Genomic DNA, 14,642 nt, shown 5'->3' with positions numbered 1-14,642 from the left:
CTAAAGAAGAATGAGAATAAAAGAAAGTTTCCTAGAGGAAGTAACACTTAAGCAGGGTCTTGAAGAATGACTAGAGTTAACTTGGTTAGACAGGTGAGGAAAACATTTATTATTAGCAGAAAAAGCACGTAGGAAGAAGTGTGAAACAAACCTACAAGTGTTTTCTTATTGTGGGAGCAGAAGGTGTATTAAACCAATGTTGGTAGATGTGACCAGAGAGATTGACAAGTTGAAAGTAACAGAGAGAAAAATTGCAATATTTGTTAAACAAAGGGTTAATATGGAAATTATATGATGAATTGCGACAAATCATTATTTAAAGACCCCATTATATAAATGGGGCAAAAATATGAACAATTGGCATAAAAACAAATATGATCAATAAAAATGAGAAAATATATTCCATTTCATGAGTATCCAGTAATATCCAAATTAAAACCAAAATTAAATCATTTTACCTATTTAATTAGCAAAAAATGAGGATATTAATAATATTAGTGCTAGGGAGGAGATGGGAAAATAAGAATGTACTTGTCATTCACTATTGATAGGAGTATAGATTGACATAGATTTCTGGTGGACTATTTGAAAGTATCTTATTTTAAAATGAACATATTGTTCAACTCCAGAACTCCACAACTATGTAACTATTCTAGATGTCCACACAATAACCTAAATACTCACTGGGAAGAAAATGGTTAGATAAATTATTGCATATTTGCTCTAGTGAATATTATGAGGCAGTTAAAAAGATGGCGGTAGATCAATATCATGAGGGGTCTCAAAAACAGAGAATCAAGTTTAAACATAAAAAAATCAAGTTAAGAGCCAGATATGTTGTATAATCTCATTTGGCTAAAAAATGCACAAAATGAAACTGTTGATTTTCCTATCTATGTATGTTAACCTACATCACATACAAGAACATCTGAGAAGGCCCATATCAAAATGATAGCAGCAGGGGCTGGGATTAGATGAATAATAAAAAGGGAATTTTCATTGTTCTAAGTTATTTAAATTTTAATAAGAATATATTTGTGCATTACAGTGTAATTTAAATTATAAGCATTATTCTTAAATCTGTGGGGAGCCCTTAAAAAGTTTTAAGCAGGGAAATCACATAAACACATTCGGAGCTTAGTAATATCCTTCTGCCAGCTGAATATAAAGGGGATTGGTGAGAAGTTAAACTGGAGTTAGGGAAGCCAAGGAAAAAGTGATGGCAGTAATCCAGAGTATCAAATAATGCTGGACTTAACTAAGATTGTGCAATTTCAGTGATAATGGAAAGAAAGAGATGACCAAGAAAGATATTTACTACATAGATTTCACAGGACACCACCCCTTAGAATAGGAAGGTGATTGTGAGACAGGAGTCTAAATGACCGTCAAGTTTCCAACTTAGAAATTAGCTGAATGGTCAAGTCCATTCACTGAGTTAAGGAATCCAAAGGGGTGTGTGTGTTAGGGGATGGATTATAGGAATTGTGATTCTTAGATCCTTGCTATCTTGAGGAATTGGGGGTTTTGAATAGGTTGGCTATCTGAAAGACTTTTTCTATCAGATCTTTTTTTCCAAGAGCAAAGCACCTATCCTCTATAGAAGGGGTCAATGGCAAATGGGTTCCATCTAAATATCCTAGATTTCTATGAAGTTTCAAGAAATTTCTAGATTTCACACAAAGTTTGTCAGTGGATTTTTCCCTTTAGTAATCCAGGGAACAGCTACATCTACGTGTGGTAGGGATGGCATCATTGTGGGAGAAAGTATATCAATCTCATCCTCTAAAGAGTTGTACCCCTCCCGCTTTCCCCCCATCCACTCACCAACCAGCCTGAGCAGCTAACATTCAAAGCTTGGAAGCCCAAGCTTTGAGCAGTGTCTTCTGTCAGAATAGTCTAAGTGCACGCTGACTTATAAGTCTTGACAAATTTGGATTCTTTGAGTCAGAAATACTTTTGGCCCTCAAGTTGATCCCAATGGAACTTAACTGGAAGAAGAATTCAATTCGAGAAGACTACTTGTTTTCCTAAATTCAAAGTGTACCGTCTTTATTTAATCTATATACTTTGTTTTATTGTTGAAAATGAAAATAAAAATGCATTTGTGTATAAAACTGACATTAAAATTAGATTAGAAATGACCCATGGGATGTTTCCATTTATCAATCAGAATTCATCAAAAGTAAAAGGTTTATATCTAAATAATGGTAGAAAGTATATGATAAGAGTCATTCAGTCATGCATTAGTTTTTACTATGTAGAATAATACTCTAGAATAGCCAGAAGGATAATTATGAAGGTTGTTTCAAATTCAAAGTGTGAGATGAAGTCATCACAGGATATTGATGCAGTTAATTCAGGGACCAAGCATGTTAAAGGAGGACAAATTAAACTATCAGTTTATGGTTAGATTCTGTTGGGAGTGACAGAAAATCCCATATAACAGTGGATCAAAAGAATAAAAATTATTTCTCCACACATGAGCAACATCCAGAGGTAGGCAATCGATAGCTGGAAGGATGCCTTCATGATTCTCAAAGACTCAGCACCTTCCTTGAGTGGCTATCCTCAGCACACAGTCCAGGATGGTTGCTTAGCTCAGTGCTTCAAGAAGGAGGAAAGGGTAGCCACGGTCATATTTCCTCCACTTAAGGGCACTTCCTATTACACTCATTGGTCAGAACTTAGTCATATAGCCTCATCTGGATGCCTAAGGAAGCTGAAAAAATATTTTATTTATTCTGACCAGCAAGTACCAGCTAAAAATCAGAGGTTCTGAAACGAGGAAGAAGGAAATAGACATTGAGCCACCGTCAGTTTCTGCCATCAGGAGGTCAGATCATGACTAGAGATGCAGGACATTCCTCAGTCACCAAATATGAACTGAAGTTGTTCCTTTTGTGGGATAACCAGCATGTGCTGGAAGCATGTTAGTCTTTTCTTTCTTTCTTTTTATTTATTTATTTATGTATGTATGTATGGCTGCTTTGGGTCTTCCTTGCTGTTCGCGGGCTTTCTCTAGTTGAGGTGAGCGGGGGCTACTCTTCATTGCAGAGCGCGGGCTTCTCATTGCAGTGGCTTCTCTTGTTGCGGAGCATAGGCTCTAGGCGCTTGGGCTTCAGTAGTTGTGGCTCACAGGCTCAGTAGTTGTGGCATGCAGGCTCCGTAGTTGTATGGGGCTTTCTAATTAAGTGCACTCTTTTTTACTTTCCCAACCCTGTACCCACGTTACCCTGGAGTTAACATTCAATGTGAGATCTATATGCCTTTGAGTATGAATGCGTAACTCTCAATGATTGAGTTTGATCCAACTGCTCATTCAGCTGAAGTGAATTAAGGCTTCTAGGGCACCAGGGTACCATTTAGCAAATTACCTCATCCAGCACACTAAATTTGCCTCACATGGGTGAACAGCTTTCTTCCAGGGAGCAGTTTCATCACCCCAGTTCTCCACTGGCCCAACTTTATTGGTGCTAAAGGGTGATTCATATGACACAACATTTACCCACAGCCTCAGACAATAAGACTGTATAATGATGTTCTCCATTTAAGAGCACAGGTGCCAGTATTTAAAGGGTAAATAAGAGAGCTGTTTTCTTTGGATTTTTTTATAAATCAAATGTAAATGAAAGTGCATCATTATTCTCTAAACTCTGAAACTGTAAAATTTGGTGATAAATTCACCACTGTATAATAAAATGACTTGGCCTCTTAAACGTATCAATAAACAAGCATCTTTTTCTTTCAGTACTAAGGCAACAACATGTACACAAAATGAGCCTATTTAAATAGCAATAAAATTGAATGTAATACTTTGAAAGCAGTAAGTTTTTTTCATTTGCCAATAAAAATGTTCTCTTAATTTTAACTCAGTCCTGTTCTTCTCTTAGGTATTAACTCCAGACACTTATTGGTTCCTTTTTTGAAAACTAACATCAAGAGCATAAAATATATTTTGTGGTGCCATAATTTGTTAAATGATGCTTTGATAGTGGCTGGGTGCCCAAAGAGCCCATGCAGAAATAAAATGCACTCAAACTGCTTCCAAATGTTTTCCTGTCCACATATATCATGTCAGAGGCTGCAGTTTCTCTCACACTGTCACTGTATCCAAGAAACTATAGTCATTGAGCACCACTAGCAGAACATTTTCACAAACTACCCAAATTTACATCCAAGCCAATATTTAGAATGTAATGAAAAGCATGTATGTTAAGTGAACCAGTAATCTATGATACAAGAGTCTGAAATTGTCTTGGAACTAGCTCTGAAGAACAAATTAATGGGAGCATTTTCAACAGTGAACAACGCCTGCCAGCCTTCTTTCTCTCACTTTTTCTCTGTACGAAGTCCCTGAATTTCCTTCAGTAATTCTCACAGAACAAGATGTACTTGGATCCTCATTTTGAATTCAGTCTAATGGCCCGCCAAGGATAACCTAATGGTAAACAGTCGTGAAAGTGGTAGCACAGTGAGGGGCTGGAATATTGTCAGTGGAGATGTTATTTCAGGCAGTCTCAACATGCCCAGTTCATGTGGCTTAAGAGTAATAAAATCAGCCTTCTTTAAGTCTGTTTCCATGTTCTCCCTTTTTATCAGGAATGAGTGTTATCTCAGATTGGACCTTAAATTTAAATTAATATAGGCCTCAAAGGCATCAAGCTTAAAGAAAGGAATAGCCTCGATAAAAATTAAAAGATACATTAAACTGGATAATGCCTGACTCTTTTCAAGTTCATTTCACATTTAGGTTCTCCTTTGAAAATAGAGCCCAACACAGGTATTAGTTTGTTTCAGGCCACAGTTGAAGTTGCTGGCTTGTTTCTAAGAGAGTCAGGCCCCCAGAGAACGTCATCTCTAGCTCTGTGCCTCACCTTTCTCTTGGGCTTAAACAGTTCAGATTGCTCTCCCCTCAAGAGCTTCTCTATTTGCCCCTTCAATCATAAATGAGAGGGCACATAGGCAAGACTGAAAGAAATGAATGAGAGGATATGTGTGGAGACCCCCATATCTGGCTGTTAGTGTGATTCACTGTCCGTCTGTCTGTCTGTTAATAAAGAACATAGGAGCTAGTGAGAGTGGCTTTACATGTCACAACATTTTTTTTTTTTTTTTTGCTGTACTCGGGCCTCTCACTGCTGTGGCCTCTCCTGTTGCGGAGCACAGGCTCCGGACGCGCAGGCTCAGCGGCCATGGCTCACGGGCCCAGCCGCTCCGCGGCATGTGGGATCTTCCCGGACTGGGGCATGAACCCATGTCCCCTGCAATGGCAGGCGGACTCTCAACCACTGCGCCACCAGGGGAGCCCCACAACCTTTTTATGACTCTAATGATATTTTGACTCACCTGCTAAACCCGTTGCAACTTAGAAGTTGTTATCAAAGCCAACAATAACATTGTCATGAATAAGGAAGATGAAGATATGCTTTGTAGTTGCTGTTTTTAAAAGTTATCATCACAAGTGACCCCTAAATGCAAATAGCATGCTAAGTTCTGTTGGAAATATAAAAATGAGAAGCTCTTCATGGAATTTATTATAAGATATGTCATCAACAGGAAGAATTATACTGCAAGGAAAAAAACGTGATAGTGTTATATGTGAGAGAAGGAAAATAGCCAAGAAAGGTGGGTAGGGAGGTCCTCCTTGACTGTCTATTTTGTGCTAGGCATTTTATAAGCACTCCTTTGTACAACTGTCTTCATAACTGACTATTTCCACATGTTACCTAAATGGGAACTGAGCCTCAGGAAGTGGAAGTGACTTCATGGTCATCCAGCAAGCTACGGCACATAAGGTTTGACCTTGGATCCCTCTGACTCCAGCACTTGTGCCCTGTGGTTGACAATTATTCCTGCAGTGACAAAATGAAAAGTCTCTTAAAAGAGATGGCACTTAGGCAGGGCATTTAGAATGGATCAGACCACGAGGCAGCATTCTCACTTTGTGCTGGGAGTAAGCAACACATTAAAGGAACAATGAATATTCTAGTATGTTTGAACTAAGAAGTAAAGATTTTGAAGCCACTCTTATGTATTGGGTTTGTTCTCAGCAGTAAAGAGATTTTGAAGCTGAAAAGTGACATGATCTGAACTGGAACTGCTCGGGGAGGATTCCTCCTAAGTGTTTCCACCATGCATGGTCGCAGGGAATGACGTGGAGAGAAATCCCACATGCTTACCTCAAGCAAAAAGTAGCTTCCTGGAGAAGTGGATGTGTCTTTGCCACCACCATTGCCATTATGGTGCCACCCCAGGCATACATTTACAGTATCAGAATTGATGTAAAATCATTAGGGACTTGATTAGTTTTGTTCTCTGTTGGCTGCTCTCAATTATTTTCAAGACCAATCGCGTTCCCTGATTATTTCAAGACCAATCCAATTTTCCGAATGGTAATTAGTAAACCAAATTATCCTGCCATCTACTCCACACCATACAGATACCAAATGAGTATGATTCTGACCTGAAAAAGCCAACAAAACTTTGAAAGGAATTTAAATATCTTAACCTTAATTGAGAAATGCCTGGTAGGTACTAACACATTTTTTGTAGATAACACTGCCAAGGGTGTTATCATCAATATCTGGCAGTGAAACTAAATTCTTATTTTGTACAGAATAGAGCAACAATGTGATGTACCTGACAGCAGGATACATGCTAGCAACGAGTGGCCAGTCTGGTCTGTAGGCAGCCTTGGAAAATTACAAAAAGGCAAATGCAGCCTGCCTCATGACCTCTTTATCAGGTGTGCTAAAGGTGCAACCCTCCCTTTAGTAATGTGACAGATATACCCATAGTTCATAAATATTAAATCATAGTACACGTTAGCTGTGAGCTAAATAGATCTAGCTTTCATACAAAGGCTTCTTAGCAGCTCCTTAGCTGACTCCTTGGCACCTGAAGTGTAAAAGCATTTTTAAAGAACAGATAGTTTAAAAGTCTGACCCAAGAAAGAAAAGGCTGGGTTGGCATCTGCCAACCAAGGCCCTCAGTCAGGAGGACACACTTTTCAATTTCAGTTCACTGCATCACCACTTCTTAGGAAAAAGAATTCTAGAATTTTAATCTGTCCCTGGTTCCTAAACATTGGCTCTGCGTAAGCATTTAAAGTAGAAGGTTATAAATGTCGTTGAGCTTGACTAATTATATACAGTTTTGATGATATTGATATTATTAGAGTATACATGGTTTAAAAAGCTCTGACATCAAGAAAATTCAGTCTATTATTTATCCAGATAAAGTCAAGCTCTGAACTCTTCATCTAAGATGGTTTTACTTCAACTCAATAACTATTACATTGAGCTCCTACCATGCACAAGTTCTGGGATTGGTTATACAGGAGAGAATAAGATGTGCATGACTCATCCCTGTTCTGAAGGAATCACAACCTGGTGGGGAAGACAAACATGTCAGCCAGAAGTCACCAGCTGGCAGCCCACAGGCTGAAGTCAGCTAAGAGGTGTGTTTTATTTGATATCTACAAGGTTCTTTAAAGCTTTGAATTCATTGTCCTTAGCCAGAACTTTTACCCTTCAGCTGGACTCAGTGCCTTTGTCACCAACCTGATATATATTGTACTTGACAGGTCCCAAAAGGCATTGGAGTTTGGTATCATAAAATTGTAAACGAATAAATACTGTCCTTATGATAGCATTTTACCTCTATTATAGTACCAACGTTAACAGGGGCACTGCAGGAGGAGTAGCAAGTTCTCACCAGGTTCAGTAGGCATGTTTTCACAGAAGCCAGAGGGCCTTCCAGGAGGAAGAAATATCATGGAGGCCTGGAGACATGAAATCATAGGTCAAGTTTAGGGAATTAAAGAGAAGAAATATTTTTCCCTCATTTATTAAACACTTACTGTCAGCCATTAATAGGCACTTCCTAGATGATCCACAATAAACCAATGTAAGCGTTTATTATTAGCTCCATTTTTCAAATGAACAAAGTATCAGAGAAGGTAAATAACTTAACCAAGATTAATCATATGGTGAATGATTGAGTCAGAGTTCTGCTTGCCCTCAAGCCTAGGCATTTTCACTAGTAAACCTGATGGATGTACTGGCAGATTGCAAATTTAGTCAGGATACTTTTTTGATAATTAAAATTCCAGGTGCTACTGAACATAAACATAGGTAAGACTGCTGGACAGAACCCATATTTGGGGAAAATATAGGCTTCATTTAATGTAGCAGTAGAATAAAAATTAAGTAAACAGACTTTTAAGCTTAAAGGACATTTAGGGAAGTTCTACTCCAAGTTAATTTTACAGGTTAGGAAACTAGGTATTTTTTTAATTTTTTTTTAAAGTTAAAGAACTTCTGTATTAAATATTAATTAAAATGTATTTTTCAATAACTGTTCTTAATCAGCTTCAAAATATTTTAATTCTCCTTGTTAATGCTATAGTTTTAAAAAATAATTTACAATAACAGTTTTATCACACATATCTTACAAGTTTAAAAATAACTCAGGAAAATCTGAAAATTTCTTTTTAAAAGCACTGAAGATGAACTCATAAAAATCTAGCCATGAAACTGCCCTCTTTGCTTCAATAATTTTATTATGACCTATTGAACAACAGGATGAGAAATCTATAAAATTCATATTGCAGTGACCTGAAGGATTAAAAAAGAAGCCAAAACAAAGCAGTAATGATTGCATGATCTTTTAATTGTATTTGGTGCCGAAGAATCTACATGGAGATTAGCTGTGCTAAAAGGAAAATACTAATTTCATTGTAGGCATATTTCCATTTATAAGAATTTAGGAAATGGGCAAAATTTTGTAATTGCATCTTTGGCTTAGCTTAGTTAGAATCATTTCCTGAAAATAATAGTGTCATATCAAAAAATATTTTATTTCCACTTCTTGTACTAGAAATGTGTCATAGTGCCAGGTAAAAAAAAGGTGCTTCAATAAATATTTACTGGATAAATGAATAAGTCCATAAATGGATAAAAGGATAAATGAATGAGTCATTCATAAACAGAGTGATTCTCTCTCACATTCTAAGCCTAATTAAAAATTAGCTCTTGGCTAGTCATTAGAAAGTTGCCACTGGCCTGGGAAGCAAGTAAGCAGGCAGAGTATTTCCTTAGATCCTAGCAAGATATTTGCCTAAGGAGCAATTTGTCACAAGCTGAATCCACTTATTCAGCTTGCACTCTGTGCATCTTCTGATCTACTTAGAAGAGACCAAGTTGGGTTCCCAGCTGGCCCATCTCAAGCTTTACAATAAAACAGGAATCTTTTCTGTACCAAATTAGGCAGAGCAGCTTACTTTTTTGTAGACTGCATGCTTACATAAAGAGACCAAAAATAAAGTTCTCAGTGGAGTGAAAGAGTCATTCTTCCAATGCCTTACATGAAAATAGCTCTTCTTACGGTTGCTGGTCCTCTTCACTGGTGATGTAACTGTTAGAGTCTGAGTCTTCATCCACCATCACAGAAAATTAGGAAGCATGTGTTCAAACAAAACTAATGAGCTTATGGTTTTCTTTTACTTCTCTCAGAGAAAGAATGTGTAATGCTATAAATTATTGTAACAGAAGAAGAAAGAGACACACACATGAGATACACAAGGAGTGGAGGGAAACACAAACAATCTGACAAAGAAGGGACAGCCGAAATTAGACAGATGATAGATAGATAGATGGATAGACAGGCAGGAAGGCAGACAGACAGATAGGGAAAGAGGTAGAGAATCTCTGAAGGTTCAGAAGTGAGCATTTCTCAGGAAACACAGCCCTTCAACATAGCATTTGGTTTAACAGACTATGTTATCACTGAACTTTGAAATCATTCATACTGTAGCTCAGAGATACCATCGTTAACCAAAACCACACAGTTATGGAGAGGCTGCTATGTGTCAGTTACAGAACTCTATACTGGATACTTACGGGTGAAGAAAGGATCTCTACTCTGAATGTATACATACTCAATACTTAGCTCTCCAAATTTTTGGTCTTGTCCCTAACAGTAAACATTTTTGAGCCCCAAATCTCTACTATATGAATACTAATTTATGTCATATATATCTACTATTTTACTGTATTTATTGTAGTTTTATATTTATTATAAACCACTCACAAAATATATTTAAAGGAATGAAATTAAAATATTTTGAGATAATATTCATTTATATGTTAATAACACAGACTTTATCAATTTAGGTCTGATTGTAAGTTCAGTTTATTTCAATACTTGCTTTCAAATAATAATCACACCACACATAGGCACAATATACATAAAATGCTACATATTAGGGCCAGGTTTGTTATGTTATGTGTAAATCCCTGTTTTTAGTATTGTTCCCGGTGACTATTTGTGATCTACTCTTTTTAGATCAGATTAAATCATCCTTGCATTTCATATTGTGCTTGAAAAAGAACTCATTTTAGGAGTTGAAGACAGAGTTTCCATACTCTGTATTTATTTAATACACTCACATATGTGTACATGTTTTTTTGTTTTTTTTGTTTTTGCGGTACACGGGCCTCTCACTGTTGTGGCCTCTCCCGTTGCGGAGCACAGGCTCCGGACGCGCAGCCTCAGCGGCCATGGCTCACGGGCCCAGCCGCTCCACGGCATGTGGGATCTTCCCGGACCGGGGCACGAACCCATGTCCCCTGCATTGGCAGGCAGACTCTCAACCACTGCGCCACCAGGGAAGCCCTGCATACATGTATTTTAAGTTTCCAGTTCTAAATTGTTTGTCTGTCTTGAATTAAGACTATGCATTCTTTGTCTATACGTAGATCAAATGGTTATCTGCAAAAATACAGCCTAATGGAAACAATTTGAAGGAGTCAAATCTCAAAAGTTCATGTTATAGGGATGCTGCCCTTATTAAACTTTTCGGCATCAAAATTAAATTATTGATATGTAACTTCGAAAAAAGGATTTGTTCTATTGGGGATATGTGTATGTATGTGGGGCAGGGGTAGTTCTTCATTAGAAAATTTAATTAATCTTTATTTCTGTTTCCCATCTAAAGAGGTTTCTTTTTTAAAAACATTAGGGCTAATAGTATTATCTTATATTTATGAGAATTTACTCACATTTAAACCTCACAAACAGCCCCGTTAGGTAGGGTCAGTTATTTTCATTTCACAGAGGAGAAAGTTGAGGCACAAAGAGTTTAAGGTCGTAGTTTGTTATCTTTTACACAAATTCTTAATGATATCTAATTTCTAATATAAAGTTATTTCAGAGAGATTGCTGCAATATCAAATGAAAAATGGGATTGTTTTTCATTGAGTTTGTGCTAAATATATTTTATTATAATTCTTTGAAAACTGCTAACTCTACAGGCAAGATTATTCTCAGATGATCTGAGTGATTAGTCCTCCATTCATTAATGTCAGAATACAGGCTACACCAACGTCTTCACACTGTTTCTTTACCTCATTATATGACCTATTCATTAGCAACCATTTTTTTAGGATTCTTTGTTCTCGGACAGTGTTTTTCAATGGGTGCTACCAGCATTTTGAGAGAGAATTCCCATTTGTGCAGGCAGGATACCACTTACTGCAAAGCCTTCAGCATGCATCCTGACCCCCACCCACTAAACACCAGTGATGTCTTCCCACAGTCATAATGTGCAAGGCTCCCTAAATGCATTGAGAACCACTGAGTTAATGAAAGACATAAATCACCAAGCCCTGCAGCCAGTGACTTATGTTAATCTTACCTTATATCAGTAGTTAATAGTGTCTTTTATCCATCTGATATCCATAAGTGTTTGAAATTATATTAGAGTAGGGTTACCAGGTTTAGCAAGTAAAAATACAGAACACCTAGTGATCTGGTAACTCTATATTACAGACAGTATAATGCTAATGTCACATGTTGGTCTCTCTTTAACCCGCAACTCAAGATCACTAACAAATTGGAAACTCAAGAATTTGAGATTTAACTCAAGGAAAGCATGTATGAAGTGACACATTTTACATTTCAAACTTGTAATGGCTAGAGGAATATTCTCATCACATAAAAATCTAATTTGTATTAACAAATACTTAGGCTATTGAAAGTAACTAAAATCAAAATACTCGTGGAAATTTATATTTCTCCTGGTATAGATAGTAGACGTTGTTTATTATTAAGCTACAATGTAATTGATTAATAAATTCCACCATTACTTTAAAAAAACCCAGTCAGATGGGGTCAGCAACTTAAGAAATAGAGCAAATCAGACAAAAATTATTTCATATCAAATTCCAAAAGGTTTGTGAACTTAATTTCTTGCGAATTAAGAGATAAGGGAATTATAACAAAGAATAACTTCAGTTTTCCTGATTGAACTGTAAAAATGTAGAGCTGTAGTGTTTCCTGCAATCTCTATCGACATGGCTGACCTTAAGAAGAAAACTGATAAGGCGTTATTATCACACAATGTGATATCTCAGTGGAATATATATTCATGCGCACCACCTTTTCTCTTTGTTTCAGATATAAAAAATGACAGTTACTTAAGGAAGAGATGCCACAATAAATGAAAGACCTTTTAACCCACAGTAAAGAAATATAACAAAGCCATTATGAATGATGCAGCAAGTTTAGGAAAATGAAAGCTGCTATTAAAGATGACAGGCCATCACAACAACAAAAGTAGTAATCAGTGTAATTGTAGCAATAAAATAATATTTGTATTTAGTTTCTTTCAAGGAGTTAAAATAATGGACATCTTTTCTAAGTTAACAGTTTTGAATAATGTTGGCAAAAATAGCAAAAACTCAGATAAAAAGCTCTAAATGTGAAGCAGATAAACATTATCTAGAGTCACTGTTCTACATGCTTTTGTTTTCCTTCAGATTTCCTTTAAGATAATTACATTTATGTCTCTTTTACTTTCCTCTTCATGACGATGATATTCTTTTTCTTTATGATCTAGTGTTCTTGAACCAGGCTTCTGATTACTTGACTTCAGTAAATCCACAGCTAAAATTAGATCATTTTTGTTTTTCACAGCATGTAATAAAATCTGAATTTCTTGTAATTATTTTCCCTGTTGTAAAATCCCCATTTCTTTTGTAACTTTAAATAAGAATGCTTTATAAGTATATAATTATCTCCACGTGGTATTCAGTGAAGCTGCTTACATTGATGAGTGTTTTCGCAGATGATGATGAAACATTGCAGTGCGGGAAATGCCTTGCGTGGGCAACACTGCACACAGGCTTATGTTAACTTTATGCTCGGTGATAAATATCCCATGTAGTAATAAAAGAGTAGTTAATTTCACTGTTCATGGAAAGTTACCTCAGAGCACTCTCTGGCTTACATTTGGCATTTTTGCCACACCTCTGAATGTTTAAGGGACTCCAGCTCTACTGGGCCATTTTACTAAAGCCCCGTAAAATACACAACAAAACCAGTTTATGCACAGTATAAGACACTCTTTCTATACTTTCTTTAATCCAGTGCACAAGATATAGGCCTCACCCATGAAAACATTCATTGTAACTTTGCTCTTTCATAAACACATCTCTAAAGATCTAATAAATGCTGCTTTTTCTTTAGCAACAACTTTCTCCATAGAAGCAAGATATAGACAGAATGGTATATATACCACATCCCTTTAGTCCTGGTCAAAGTTCAAAGAAAAATCAAATCTTAACTTATTTTAGGTGCAAAATTTGTGTCAAAGAACAGAGCAAAGTCTTTTCAAAAATATAGGACTTGCTAAATTTGAACTGGGTCTCTATATATGAAAACTGCTGTGCCTGATGGGGGTTTCAGAGGTCTCGAATGAGACGCATTTCTTACAACTATCAGTGTAACTTGCTTTTAGGGTATTACTGTGATTTAAACTTAGATATACTGTATCAATTACCAGTGCTGCCCATGCACTAATATTGCATGTATATTACATTTTCTTCTGAATGATTTTAGTAGCTTTCAGGTCACTGAGACACCAAAATGTAATGCCGCTATTCCAAAGTGCTAAGTTTCTAACTCGTATTCAGGGGATCTCAATCTCCCATATAGGAAATGACTCATTTATTTTTAATCTATAGTGGAAAGACTTTGTACTGGGAGTCCACCAGCCATGTGCTATCACTTCCCCGACTCAGTTTGCTGGTCTCAAAAAAACCAGATTGTTTTGACTGGATGATCTCTAGAGTCCTTTTCAGCTCTGATATTCTTTTATTCTGTGATTCATTATATTATTTTATGGATAAGCATCCAAGTAGTTTACTTTTTTTTTTTTTGCTTCTCTCTCAATAGCCTTCTTAAAAATGAAAAAGCATGTGGTTCTACCTTTGCAAACTCTCATGTCTTGTCCCTAATAGAAAAGTGAAGCAAATTAAGAAATGTGTATGTTGTTTTTCTTACCACTATTTCAAAAACATGTGTAATTACTGAGTGGTATAGAAGCTTTCCTCATTTTAAGCTGTCTTACTGTTACACCTAAAGTAAATCACTGCTTCTTCTAGTGCAGCACAAATCCCAGATCCTATCGTGGCTATTTTCTGGGTATCTTTAGCTCATGTAGAGATGAATTCTGTATATATTCTGTCAAATGTAGATTTAGAAATTTCATCTTAACATTCTGATGCTTCTAAACCCTCTTTAATTGTAACTAGTTAAGAGTAACTTTCTTTTCAAAAAACTAGGTTTATTTCTTA

The 14,642-nt window shown here is 36.5% G+C and overlaps 1 protein-coding gene across 1 annotated transcript in view; it reads left to right on the top strand.

The window, feature by feature from the left end:
- EPHA6 (EPH receptor A6) overlaps positions 1-14,642 on the top strand; it is an 862,400-nt gene that overhangs the window by 692,432 nt on the left and 155,326 nt on the right. The gene's annotated exons all lie outside the window — the stretch shown is intronic.

Source organism: Phocoena phocoena, chromosome 4, assembly GCF_963924675.1.
Source record: "Phocoena phocoena chromosome 4, mPhoPho1.1, whole genome shotgun sequence".
Classification (NCBI taxonomy): Eukaryota; Metazoa; Chordata; class Mammalia; order Artiodactyla; family Phocoenidae; genus Phocoena; species Phocoena phocoena.
The sequence above is the reverse complement of the archived record's forward strand: the minus strand, read 5'-3'. Positions and strand labels throughout refer to the sequence as shown.